Raw genomic sequence first — 15,388 nt, 5'->3', positions numbered from 1 at the left:
CCCGTATGGCAGCCTCAGACTGCAGCAGAGTGACGGTGTAACGAGGCTCATGACGCAACCCAGACTTTGGTGGAGCAAACGATAGGCATTTTGAAAATGAGGTTCCGGTGCCTCGACAGGTCCAGTGGAGCCCCGTAATACAGTCCGCAGAGGGTGAGCATCATTGTCGCTTGCTGCGCACTCCACAACCTGGCATTGCAATGGAGGGAGGACCTGGCTGAGAAGGAGATGGAAGAGCTGCACGTCTCCTCTGATGAGGAGGACGTCAAAGGGGATGATGATGGTGATGAGGTCCTCGAAGGTGAGGATGGCCGGCGATGAGGCCATCACACTGGCCAGATGAGGCAGGCGCGCTCAGGAGGCCCTCATAGTCGCAAGATTCGTGGAGGATGATGACGAGATGCAGTGAGGACAGTCCTGACATCCTCACCTTGCATCTGTGAACATTTGACTCCTGTGTGGCTGATGGCAGTGCACATACCCTCAGTGCTCTGGTTCATGTCATGGAGACGCAGTGGAGGCCCTAATAGTCACTAGATTCCAGGAGGATGATGACGACATGAAGGGAGGATGCTTCATAGATCTTCACTTTGCCTCTGTGAATGTCTAACTCCTGTCTGGCTGAGGGCAGCTCACTTGTGCGCTGTGCTCAGGGTCATTTCATAGATATGCAGCCATGAAACTTTAAAAGCACCTGATCCTTTGTCTGCCTTCAGCACCTGTCCCCTCCAGGAGCACAGCGTCACTGGTCACAGATGCTGAAGAGATGGGGGCCAGCCCCACATTAAAGGCACTGAAAGCACAGAGAGAATGATGGAACTCTGTGATACCTGCCCACTACATTCTGGCAGCAATGACCAGCACCATCGAGGTGCAGGCATCAGTAATGTGTCCAGTGAGTGTGAAGCTGGACCATCACTTTGGTCTGAAGGTTACACACTGCACAGGGCAGAGGCCCTGGACTGAGACACCTGCCTTTATCTTGTGCAGGAACCAAAGTTTCACATCTGAGCGACAGGAACACTGTTCATCAGAACAAGGAACCACAGGCAAGGAGACATTCTTGGAGTTTATTGACTATAGTGAACATTATGCATAAGTGATTAACACCCATGCCCAGTCAGCTGTGGCTCAGTTCATAGCACCCTCACCTTTGAGTCAGAAGGTTGTGGGTTCATGTCCCACTCCAGGACTTTGAACAAAAAAAAAGTCAAGAACTGTGAATGTACTCGAAAGAGTTACATCTTCTTAACTTTCCTAACCCTGCCGCTATGTCTTGGTGCTCCCTGGACATCCACAGCGGAGGTGGAGGTAGCCTGCTGACTGCTATGCCCTGTCTGTGATGACCTTGGCGGGCGTCCTCTGGAGGGCCGAGACCTGAAGGGCCCCGGCCTGCTTTCCGGGTTCCTGCTGTGTGGCCTTGGCCTGTGGAGCTGGAGCTGCTGGGGTCACAGGAAGAGGGGATTCAGATGGGCCAGACACTCCCAGAGCCACCTGGGTGGATGGCCCCGGGGTGTGAACCTGCTGATCCTCCTCCCAATGGGTGCCCGAGGGTCCCTGGCTGACTCCTTGAGGGGAAGGGGAAGCTGAGTGAGATCGAACTACCCCACACCCCTCTCGCCTTGACACTGTCGGAGGCAACTATGGTGTCAGTGATGGAGTTCAGCCTGCGCAGCAGTGCAGGAGCAACATCCTGGACCAAGGTCTCCATGGCAGCCACCATCCTACCAATGTTGACCTTGGTGCATTGGCATGCCAGTGCTATCACCTCACCCTGAAAGCAAATGGGCTCTTCCATCGTGCCTTGCAATCTGAGGAGTGCAGCGGACATCCCTTCCTGGTGTTCCCGAGCTTGCCTTTGCAGCTCCAGCAACTGTGACATGACCGAGTCCAGAGGCTGCTCATCAGACTCAGACTCAGCAGATTTCTGGCCTCCAGCAGTCCTCCGAGTGCCAGAAACCTGACAAGTCCCTGCCTCCGACTGCTGTGGATCAGACAGTGCAATGTACTCACCAGATTGTGACCCCAAGGCCACTCGAGGACTAGGTCCCACCAAGGTGTGTGTCTCTGTGCTGGTGGGGGGTGTGGGTGAGCGCTGTGATGGGTCTTCAATGAGGGTGTCATCAGATTCTTCTTCTGAGGTTTCTTCAGGGTTTGAGTTGAGGACCTGGCTTGTGGACCCCCACAGCTGCTTCCCAGATGTGCCTGTGAAAGTAAGGAGAGATAATTAGTGCATTGCAGGGGGCTGAGGAACAGGGAACTCACTCACAGCATGGTTGTCTGATGGATGTTGCACTGCTGGATCCTCACTTGGCTGGGCACCACCAACCTCACCGTCAGCACAGGAATGGTCCAGATCATCACCGGCCAACTGGATGACTCGACTTTCAAAGTCTGTGAGGACCTTGGTATTGGGCATTCCTCCACCAGCCTGCGGCCTCTCCCTCTTGTTGAGTGCCAGCTTGTCCTGCATGAAGACAGCTGGAGAGAGTGTAAGCAGAATGCCTGCCAGGCCAGATGAGAAGGTGCCGAGCATGTGTGGGTGGTGAGTGCTGCCATGGACAGGATGAGGTTATGATCCACATGGCAGATGAAGGTGTGTGCGAGAGAGTGAATGGTGATGTCCCTTGAACCGGCAGTGAGTAAGATCCCTGTGAATGTGTGCTGGGTTTGTGAGTGTGTGAGTCGAGAGTGATGAGTAGAGTGACATAGCCTGGCAGAACAGAGGAGATCATTCATCCTCTTCCGGCACCGGTGGCTGCCCTCTAGTGCTGACCACCCACCACCACCGCCTCCCATACTGGATTGGTGACCTTGCTTGCTGGTCTTCACCCAGAGCGGGGGTAGAGGAATTCACAGTGGGTCTCCATTGCAACCAGTAGGCACCTGAGAGAGGTGTCACTAAATTTGGGGGCAGCATATTTTCTCCCATTGGCAGCCATGACTTTGCAGCAGCTTCCAATCCCTTAGAGAGAGCTGGCCTTGTGCAGGGACGCCCTGTAAATATGGCGCCCAGATTACTGACAGCCCAGGGTGATGGCCAGGGAAGGCGGATCAGAGGCTTCCCTGCCAGTGATCCGGCATGTTTCCCGAGAATGCATTATTAATGAGGCAGGACGCATCAGGAATGGGACAATATGGCGCAAAAAGCTGCCATTGCAGCCAGTGGGTAAATCATCCTTTTCCCCGCCCACTACCGCACTTCATACAAATCTGCGACGATTCTGGCCTTAGAATTTAAAGTACAGAAGGAGGCTGTTCTGCCCATCATAGCTTTGCTATTTCCATTTTCCTACCTTTGTTCATGTCCTTCCTTTGCAAGCACTCATCCAATTGCTGTTGAGGTGATATTATAGTTTTTTTCTTCAATGGTCACTTGTAGTACAGCATGTTTCAACAGCCCTCTGTATGACACAAAATATTCTTTTAACCTCCCCCATCATTCACCTGACTCTATGCCCCTTGGTTACTCATTTGCCAACCAGCAGAAACAATTTTTCATTGTTTACTTTCCCCAAAGCGTTCTTAAATTTTAACGTCCCTATTTGACTCCTATCTGCTTAACCACCTACGCTTTACTGAGAAAAACCTCAATCCCAAAGCTTAGGGGCTCAGGGGCTGAGGGTATGGCCGCTAATGGTGGAGCGAAGATAATCGGAGAGGCCCCAGAGGCCAGAATTGGAGGAGCACAGAGATCTTGGTGGGTTGTGGGGCTGAAGAGGCTACAGAGTTAGGGAGGGGCGAGGCCATAAATGGATTTCAAAAACAAAGATGAGAAACAAAGATGTAAAATTGTGGCATTGCCAGGCTGGGAGAGAATAAGTATCAGCGAGTGCATGTGGTGGCCAACAAGGACTTTGTCTCAATCTGCGACTGCTACCTCCTTGGCAGTTAACTACAAGATATACTAATAATGATCTGAGGACAGGTTTTCACAATGATGTAAAAACCATTATATTGCAAACATGCACAAAAATGCCAGGCCGGGATAGACCCACAGTGCTGTTAGATCCAAGAAAGCCAGTTGGTGAAACATATAGGAGCCAATTTATACTCAGTCTAACATTTATTTACGGAATGAAACATTACAAGCATACACCTTCTAACTAAACCCCACCACAGCTTATATCTGTCCAAGTGAAACCCCAGTTAATGGCCCCACCTACACATAATATACAAATTAGCAGGCCCATCAACTCCTCATCATCAGAAATGGTCCAGCAACTGGGAATGAATTTAGCAATGCTCACAGACATACACAATGGCAGTGGAATGCAGCCCTTATTCTGAACAGGATGGAATTGGAACTAGGCACATCAGCATAATAAAGAGCCTCTACCATTCATTTCAGCTATGTAAACATAGCATAAATCATCACAAAAATCACAACAAATATAAGCAACTCATTCTTTGATACATCAAGGCAAACAAATTGAGCACCAAGTCTTAAACAAGCCATTTTTATTTGAAAGATATATGAGAACTATTTCATATACCAATTAAATGTTAATATGGTAATTTATACTCACAGTCCTAAAGTCATCCTCTTTATTAAACACATTCACATCTGGGTCTACTAAAATACTACAAACTGTATGTCAACACAAAAAGGCATTTAGCTCTGTATATACTTAGCAACTCAAATAAAACACTGTCTGTGGAATCGATGTAAATACTTATTGTGTGTCGTGAAAAAGCCAAAATAGCCTTGAGAAGATTTTCAACATGTGGTATGACTCTTGACCGCTGCTTCATGTTGTCAAAGCCACATGTTCAACGTCAGTAGGAAGGACAGAATGAACAACACTGAAGTAATGCGCATTCACATACAAACACACACAGACACACACATCACGCACTCGCACACACACACACCACATTCACACACACCACACACATACCACGCACTCACACCATGCACACACCCAACCACACACACCCAACCACACACACACACACCACACACACACACACCACATTCACACACACCACACACACACCACGCACACACACAGACACCACGTTCACACAGGCATGCACACGCACACACACCATACACACACACCATGCACACACCACACACACACCACGCACTCACACCATGCACACACCTGACCACACACACCCAACCACACGCACACACACACCACACATACACACACCACACATACACACACCACACATACACACACCACACACCACACATACACACACCACACATAAACACACACATACACATGCCACACATACACACACCACACACCACACATACACACACCACACATACACACACCACACATACACACACCACACATACACACACACATACTCACGTACCATGCACAGTCCACACACACACCATGTACACACACACCACACACGCACTCAAACCACATACATGAACACACACACTCACACACACACACACTCACACCACGTACACGCGCACACACACATCTGGGAGTGGCCAGTGTGCAGTAACAAGAGTGTTCTACAGCAGAGGGATTGACAGGGTGCAGATGGCATATAATTGAAGGCTGGTGCCCTTGGAAGGCACTGGAATGGGACCCAACTGAGAAAAGAGCGCATGGAAGGCCAAAGTGATTCATTGTAGGTCAAAGCGTTTTATGACAGCTCTGAGGGAAATGGGGTTGCATGGTAGAAATGGAAAGCTTCCTTTCGTGTGGCATTTTATGAGTTTTTGTGGAAAGCAGCAGACTTTTGCCTTTTAGCCCTTCCATTTGTGCTTTCTCACTTTGTAAACATGGCTCATCTATAATAGGGTGAAAGTTAAGGCAACACTTGAACGAGAGTTTGATTTCTCAATCTTAATCCTGTCTAGATCTGTGTCAGAGCACTGAAAGATTCTCATACCCTCGGGGTGGCCGGTGGGGGTGGGGGGGGTGCAGAGGAATCTGCACAGCTGTGAATTCCCCAGAGATGACCTCAGCGCTCACCTTTAATTGAATTGGGTGCCTGATGCAAGGGTCAGTGTTAGGTTTTCAGTGAAGGATTACGCTCTTAATCTCATTTGAAAAACTCCAGTGCTACTATACACAATGCACAGAACCTTCAATAACATCATCACAATTGGAGGGCTTCTGACATTTCAAAGCCCCAAATACAAAAACAGGCACAAACTTTGAGAGATGCTCCCCCACCAGCTTCCAGCTCCAGTCAACACCTTGTCCAATTTTATAAGCCGTTTTGCTGTCTAAGGCATGTGATTACAGGGTGGGACTCGTATCGAACACCTTGTTGCTTTCGGTATCTGTTGGTTAAAGGATGCTGTCGCCGTGAGAGGGTAAAGGTTTAGCGCCGAAAATTCCCGGTGGCAGGGTGCTTTTTTATTTGTCTTGTCACTGGTTAACTTTGTGATTTGCCAAGGTGACCAATGCTGCAACAACTTGCACATGTATCAGATGTCCTTTCTCAGATTATTTATTAGATAGATTTCTTTCAGAAAATGACATCTTGGGTTGTAGTGTATGAGTAACTTGAAACATGACGTGGCGAGTGCGTCACTGCTTTGGAGGGAAGGGTGACCTATGATTCTCAATGCTCTCCACCACGGGGGATTTCACTTGCCCAATGTTTAGGTCTGTCTTAGGCTAATTGATGGCGGTCGATTGCTGTCATTGGTCAACTCCTCCATTATCATTGTATCGTATGACAACCAAGATGGTAGAAAATGAAAGGCTTGCTTTTATATAGCACATTTCACGACCCCTGAAAGTGCTTCATAGTCAATGAAGTATTTTTGAAGTGTAATCACTGTCATAATGTAGGAAGTGCAGCAGTTAAGTTCCCACAAAGAGCAATGTGATAATGATCAGTTAATCTATTTTTTGTGATGTCGACTGAGGATAAGTATTGACCAGGACATGGGGAAGAAGGTCCCTGCTCTTCTTCAGATTAGTGCCACGTGATGTTTTACATGCACCAAAGCAGGCAGATGGGGCCTCGGTTTAATGTCTCATACAAAAGATGGCACCTCTGATGTTGCAGCACTCCCTCAGTACTGCACTGGAGTGCCTGCCTGAATCTTTGTGCTCAAGCCTCGGAGTGGGATTTGAACTTCTGACTCACAGGGCAAATTTGATGGACCTTAGTCAATTTTCATCTGGAAATTCCTACATTATTATGCTTATAAGGGGCATGGAGCCAAAAGGGTTCAGGGAAGAGAAACAAAACAGAAGGCTGAATTATAGGATCTTACACTTGGAACAAGTCTTCAGCTAAAAGCTGGTTTAAATCAGTTACCTGCAAAATTCCTCGGAAAAACATTTCACAACTCCATTTTTATGCCATAGTTATATCAAATGTTCCAGGAAATTCACAGAATCTTACAGTATGGAATGAGATCATTCAGCCCATTGTGCCTGTGCCAGCTCTTTGCAAGAGCAACTCAATTAGTTCCAGTCCCCTGAAAATGTTTCATTTTCGAATATATATCTAACTCCCTTTTGAAAGTTATGGGCAGAGAGGCAGAAAAAGTTAGATGCCTTACAATGTTTCCAGGCTCAGCTGCTGTAACTTCCATCCACTACCTTATCCCTGTGGTGGAGAGCTTTGAGAATCATAGGTTATCCTTCTCTCCAAAGCATTGACACACTCACCATGTCATGTTCAAGTTACTCATACACCATATCCGAAGACGTTATTTTCTGAAAGAAATCTATCTAATAAAGTGTTGCAAGATACTCTGCAAAAGGACAGATATGATATACGTTAAACATTCACTCCCTTCACCAACAACCAAAAAAAATACAGTGTCAGCAGTGTGTACTATCTATAAGATGCACTGCAACAACTCGCCAAGGTTCCTTCGACAGCACCTTCCAAACCCATGGCCTCTACAATCTAGAAGGACAAGGACAGCAGATAGATGGGGACACCACCACCTGGAAGTTCCCCTCCAAACCACACACCATCCTGAATTAGAAATATATCGCCGTTCCTTTACTATCGCTGGGTCAAAATCCTGGTTCTCCCTCCCTAACAGCACTGTATGTGTACCTACACCACGTGGACTGCAGCCGCTCAAGAAGGCAGCTCAGCACCCTCTTCTCAAGAGCAATTAGGGATGGGCAATAAATACTAGCCTAGCCAGCAATGCCCACATCCTGTGAAAGAATATAAAAAATATTGAGTATTGCTGAGGAAACAGACATACTCTCAAAGTTTTTCATCTTGCACTCATCAGGACAGATTCGCAAGAATACCAAATCTAAAGGGAACAACAATTTATACTGCATTAGAAGAGGGTACTGATTGGTTGGCAAGAGGACTCTGACTCCACGACAATGCCTCTACCAACCAGAGTCCGCACATCGGGAACTTAATTTCAATACTTTAGCATCCCATTATACTCCCTGCTCGCTGGAATCATCCACCCACGCTGGATCATTTGGATATGTTGGTTGGCGTGGTTGCACGCCTACGTGCTTCACAACTGTACATAAACGATGTGCACCTGGCAGGCTGCAAGTCGCTCAGGACTCCGAGGTTTGTTTGCCTACCTTGCTTCGGGTAGTACTCGTGGTCATCAGCGCCAGGCTTCACAGGCTGCACCACATAATTTTTAGGTGGGGGGTCACGGGCAGGTCTCTACCTACCAGACCAGTTGTAAGGCGGGGATGGCTTTTCAATGGCTGCAGGGCTAGGGCTTGCTTGGGGAAGGGGGAGAAGTGGCCTCAAGCAAGGGAAGAGGCTGCAGGGCGAGGGCTGTACTGGGGAAGGGGGGTATCCCAGGGTGTGTGTGGCACACATGTTGATCTGTGCAAGTGGCCTCAAGATGATGAGGGCTGAGGAGGCAGTCTCCCGAGGAGATGAGGCCAGATGGAGACGTGAGGGTGTGTGTGTGAGAGAGTGATGATGTCTCTAGAGTGAGCTGTGAGTGAGATGCCATGAATGTGTGCTGGTCTTGTGAGTTTAGAGTGATGAGATGATTGCCTTACCCTAGCGGCACGGATGAGATCATTTATCCATTTCCTGCACTGGATGACTAACCTCTTGTGTGCAGCATTGTCACTGACTACCTCTGCCACCGCCTCCCAAGCCGGAGTGGTGAGACTGATGGACCTCCTGCAGCCAGAGCGGGGGTAGAGGACATCACGGTGGGCCTCCATGGATTCCAGAAGGTGTCCAAGGGCGGAATGAGGTTTCCGATACTAATTTTTTAAAAAACGTTTGGGCAGAGTTTTTATTATCTATATATTCAGGTGAGTGAGTCCTAAGTGAAGACAGAGAGAGGCAGCTCTCTGCGTTCAGGGAGCTTTCACTGCACGCTCTCCGTGCCTGAGCTGACATCAGCGCCCGCCCTCCTCCCGCCCCCACCCCGACAGCCCCGAGCTTTTCAGCGCGCCTTTCACGCCGTTAACTGGTTAGCCAGCGTGAAATCGCGGTCCAGGGCAGATCGCTCCTGGGCTCGCCCACCACACCCGTCCGACAACCCGAAAATCCTGCCCTTTGCTCTAAGACCTTCATCCTTTAGCCTCCACCAGATGGCAATGTTGAGAGGATCAGGATATCAGTCTCCTAGCGGACTTGTCTAACCTGTAATGGGGAGAAACCTGTGAAGGGGAGAAAAGAAAAGCAATTAGAATAGAGCTTCTTCGGCACCTTTTCTGCTGATTGTATATCCAATGAGTTTGGGTTGGGTTGGCAATGAGTTGTTTTGATATAAATGCAGCAAGGAGTGAAAGACTTGAATTTATGTAGCTCCTTTCACAATCGCAGGACACCCCAAGCACTTTAAAACCAAGGAAATACTTTTGAAGTGTAGTGGCTGTTGTAATGTCGGAAACGCAGTCAATTTGCACATAGCAAACTCCCACAAGTAGCAATGTTGTAATGACCAGATAGTATGTTGGTCAATGGGCAACACACTTTTATAGAGACTACTGACTTATCAATTACCCATCCTTCAAACCTTGAGTACATCTGTATTCTTATTTCAATGTGACAGATTTAAACTACCTTTAGAAAGTTGCCTCAAAGTAACTGAAAATGACACCGTTCCAGAGGGGAATGGGATTTTTGGTACACATTGTCTCCAGTGATCTACACACCACCCTCTCATGTTTCTCTGGAAGTGATGGGCAGAATCAGATATGGTTGCAGCATTCAGTGCCCACCACTTCCACCCCACCCCTACATTACCATTACCCCCACCCCCCCCTCCCCCCCACCGCCTCCCCCTCCTTCCAAATTGGTCGAATACTCTTCCAAGATTCCCTGTCTAAACTCACACATGATGAATAGTTACTTGGCTGAGGAACAGTAGGACTGCTGAGGCCTGTGTTTTACCCATGGGTGAGTCACTGGCTGCAGCAGAGGACCGGAGAAAATTGGAACAAACAAAATTGAGCTGCCTTTGTTGCAGGGAAGTTGACCTTTGAGCATGCATAGTTTAATCTGTACATAATCGTTGGGAAGCAAAAATAACGTACATCTTACAGACATCGCAAATAGACCGATTGCAGACAAATAGTAGTTCTTTATCAATTCTTCTAGCTTTTACTTTGTAGGTTTTTTTCAAAATATGACATGGACAATGATTAAATGACGGAACTGAAGCATTTTAGTGGTTTTAACTGAAATGTCCCTGAGTCCACAGAAGCATCGGCCATTTTATTGATATTAAAAAACAAATGACGTCACAGATTAGTCTTATTGATGGCCAAGTTTACTCATGTCTTGTTTATCTAGTTGCTTGGATACCTGAGAGCTTCCTGGTCCCGTTCTCAGAGGGATCCATTTTAAAATTGGCAATGGTTTGATTCACATGACTCTTTGTGATGCAGATGCTAATAACCAGTTGGTAGCACTCTTGCCTCCGAGTCAAAGAATTGTAGGTTCAAGTCCCACACTAGTGACCTGAGTACATGATCAAACCTGACACTCGCTACAGTACTACAGAGGGTGCTGCACTGTTGGAGGTGTAATCTTTCACATGTGATATTAAAAGATCCTGGCTACTCTTTCAAGTGGACACATTAGTGCTATTTTAAAGAAAAGCAGATTATTTAGTCATTATCACATTGCTGTTTGTGGGAGCTTGCTGTGTACAAATTGGCTGCCATGTTTCTTACATTAGAACAGTGACTACACTTCAAAAGCCTTTCATTGGCTGTAAGGTGCTTTGGGGTGTCCTGAGGTTGTGAAAGGTGCTATATAAATGAAAATCTTTCCTCCTTTACTTCTTAACCTCCACTGTCACCTCATCCATTTTTCAGCACACACCTGTACTTTAAAACTGATATAAGCTTGTCATATAAGCATATTGCTTGTCCCTACAACTCCACCCCCCCCCGCAACCCCAACTTCTCTACCCCACCCCCCCCACCTTAAACCAGCTTATATTTCACCCCTCTCCTAACTTTACTCAGTTCTGCTGAAGGGTCATGAGGACTCGAAACGTCAACTCTTTTCTTCTCCGCTGATGCTGCCAGACTTGCTGAGTTTTTCCAGGTAATTCTGTTTAAGCTGATCCTACTTCATCCTGTTTTATTTCTTGCATTTTTCATCTAAAATGGAAATTATCTGATGACATCCATTTTGCTTAAATAAAATTCAAGATATCCTCAATTACATCCTGAGTTATTCAGGCATTGCATTGTCCTATTGTCATGATAACAGCCATGTCCTCAGTGACAACCTGGTAACAATATGAACCAGAGCCTAGCACAGTTGCTGTGGGATGTGCTTGCTGTGGTTACTGGGCTGGGGGTAGGGGAGGGGAGGGGAGGGAGAGTTGTTGGAATGTTGACTTCCGTCCATTCACACAGCCTTTCACACAGTTCTTCAGGAAGTGTCACATCCACTTTTATCAAGTGCAAATCTAGAAACTGGTCGTGCCATTCCAGCACACTGACCCCTTGTGACTTTAGGAAGCCCTTCACACAGCACCAACATGTCCTTTTGGGTCATTTATCAAACTGAGATTGTGCAGGACATTCCTAACGTAGGACTGCAAGTTGGGATCTTATTTTTCTTTCCCCTTCACCTGCTGAAGATCCTGCTTCAGGCTGGGTGCCAGTTCCACATAAAAGACGACCTCCTGCATCTTACATAAATGTATAAGTCTAGCTGATGAGTATCAGCATACTGTTTGATTGTCGGCTGCGAACATGTTAGTTGTTGCTCAGTTGGTCACAGTCTTGCCTCCCACTTCAGAAACCTGAGCCCACAATCTAGGTTGACCCTCCTGTGCAGTACTGAGGGAGTGCTGCACTGCTGGAGGTGCCAGTTTTTGTATGAGACATTAAACCAAGGCTCCAGGTGGATGCAAAAAATGTCCCAGAGTACTATTCGAAGAGTAGGGGAGTTCTCCCTGGTGTCTTGTCTAATCAACTATCCATCAACTAATGATACTTGAAACAGACTATCTGGTCAGTATCACATTGCTATTTGTGAGTTTGCTATGTGCATATTGGCTGCCTCATTTCCTACATTACAACAGTGACTACACTTCAAAAGCACTTCATTGGCTGTAGTGCGCTTTGAGACACCTCGAGGTGTACAAGATTATGAGGGGCATGGACAGGGTGGACAGGGAGCAGCTGTTCCCCTTAGTTGAAGGGTCAGTCTCAAGGGGGCATAAGTTCAAAGTGAGTGGCAGGAGGTTTGGGGGGATGTGAGGAAAAACTTTTTTACCCAGAGGGTGGTGACGGTCTGGAATGCACTGCCTGGGAGGGTGGTGGAGGCGGGTTGCCTCACATCCTTTAAAAGTACCTGGATGAGCACTTGGCACGTCATAACATTCAAGGCTATGGGCCAAGTGCTGGTAAGTGGGATTAGGTAGGTATGTCAGATGTTTCTCACGTGTCGGTACAGACTCGATGGGCAGAATGGCCTCTTCTGCACTGTGATTCTGTGATTCTGAGGTTGTAAAATGCAATATGTAAATGCAAGTTCTCTTTTTTTATCACTGCTATGCCTATTCCCCTGTTCATCCAACATCCACAGTCAACGCAGATTGGGGATTGAACCTGGAGGTTTGCTGCTCTGTACAGTGTGGTTTCACATTGGGTAGTTAAAAAAAAAACTTGCATTTCTATAGCACCTTTCATCACTGTGGGGCATCCCAAAGTGTTTTACAGCCAATGAAGGAACTTTTGAAGTGTAGTCACTGTTGTAATGCTCACCCCACCATTGGCCATGTCCTATTCTTTGTTGCGATGTAATAATTAGCATTAACCTGATAATTCCCAATCCCACATAGAATCTTAGATGATGGGTTTATTCCCTGATGTCATGCATACAGTGGAAAAGAGAAGGGCGAGAGGGGATTGAATGCGAACATTCTAGACCCATAAGAGTATAAGTTGAACCCGAATAAATTGGCTATCATGGCTCCAAGAATAAAAATTAGGAGGCATGATATGCTTAGAACAGGGAAGAAAAATGGATTTATCACAAAGACCTATTTCACACAGAGGATACTAAACAACTGGATTGGATTAAAATAAAAGCAAAACACTACAGATGCTGGAGATCTGAAATAAAAACAGAAAGTGCTGGAAAAGCTCAGCAGATCTGACAGCATCTGTGGAGAGAGAAACAGTGTCAATGTTTCGGGTCCAATATGACTCTTCCTTGGAACCGAAGAAGAATCATATTGGACTTGAAACGTTAACTATGTTTCTCTCTCCACAGATGCTGCCAGATAAGCTGAGGTTTTCTAGCACTTTCTGCTTTAATAATTGGATTAGACTGCTGTGGCATGGGGCAATTGACACAGATAGTATCAGTAATTTGAAGGAGCAGGTAGACATTTGGTGAGAGAATAAATGAAAGGATTATAGATAGAAAACTGGGAGGCTGGGAAAATGAACCTGGATGATCTATTCCCATCCTGTGCATTCCTATGAATGGTCCTGATCGTACACACACTAGAGAAGTGCAGGGTGTTGTCGGGTTTATCTGGCCACAGGATGCTTCTCTAGTCGATGGGTTTCCATGTATCTTCTTGCGGTTTCTAATACTGATGTGTGGTTTCCTGCAAAGACACTTCCCCCTGTGACACTGCCTAGACACTGGGGCCTGCGGTTCCTGCGCAAGTATAATATTTTGTTAATTGCCAACTTCCCCCTCTCCTCCGGTGATATGGCTTTTTGGACACTGGGCCTTAAGGACCTTACTCGAGTGATCATTATTCATGTATGCACTGTGACAATGCGTGCCGAGAGGGTATGTGGCTGGAGGAACATTATCACAGCCATCTCCATCTTGTTCGCATCTGACATCCACACCCAATCATGCACATACTCACATGCACTGGTTTTCTCATTGGCCGACAGTCAAGGTCCCTGCCTGAATTTTTCTCTCCCTGATATGCAGAGGCCAGCCATGACACTGTTGGTAAACTCTTGCCTCTAAGGCAGTAGATTTTTTTTTATTCATTCATGGGATGTGAGCATCAGTGGGTAGCCCAGCATTTATTGCCCATTTCTAATTGCCCTCGAGAAGGTGGTGGTGAGCTGCCTTCTTGAACCGCTGCAGTCCATGTGGTGTAGTTACACCTACAGTGCTGTTAGGGAGGGAGCTCCAGGATTTTGACCCAGCCACAGGGAAGGAACAGCGATATAATTCCAAGACAGGATGGTGAGTGGCTTGGAGGGGAATTTCCCATCTGTCTGCTGCTCTTGTCCTTCTAGGTGGCAATGGTAGATGGTGGACAGGAGGTGAGTTACTTGCTGCAGGATTCCTAGCCTCTGACCTGCTCTTGTAGCCACAGTATTTATATGGCTAGTCCAGTTCAGTTTCTGGTCAATGGTAACCTCCAGGATGTTGATAGTGGAGGATTGTTTGGAAGGTGCAGTCGAAGTAGCCTTGGTGTATTCCTGAAGCACATCTTGTAGATGGTACACAATGCTGCCACTGTGCGTTGGTGGTGGAGGGAGTGAACGTTGTGAATGGGGTGCCAATCAAGCGGGCTGCTTTGTCCTGGATGGTGTCAAGCTTCTTGTTGGAGCTGCATTCATCCAGGCAAGTGGGGAGTATTCCATCACACTCCTGACTTGTGCCTTGTAGATGGTGGACAGACTTTGGGGAGTCAGGAGGTGAGTTACTCACCACAGGATTCCTAGCCTCTGACCTGTTCTTGTAGCCACAGTATTTATATGTCTAGTCCAGTTCAGTTTCTGGTCAATGGTAATCCCCAGGATGTTGATAGTGGGGGATTCAGTGATGGTAATGCCATTGAACGTCAAGGGGTGATGGTCAGATTCTCTCTTGTTGGAGATGGTCATTGCCTGGCACTTGAGTGATGCAAATGTTACTTGCCAGTTGTTAGCCCAAGCCTGGATATTGTCCAGGTCTTGCTGCATTTGGACATGAACTGCTTCAGTAAAAGGTTGTGTGTTCAAATCCCACATGAGAG

The sequence above is a fragment of the Cetorhinus maximus genome, chromosome 20, assembly GCF_964194155.1.
Source record: "Cetorhinus maximus chromosome 20, sCetMax3.hap1.1, whole genome shotgun sequence".
NCBI classification, from domain to species: domain Eukaryota; kingdom Metazoa; phylum Chordata; class Chondrichthyes; order Lamniformes; family Cetorhinidae; genus Cetorhinus; species Cetorhinus maximus.
This window is presented reverse-complemented; position numbering follows the sequence as displayed.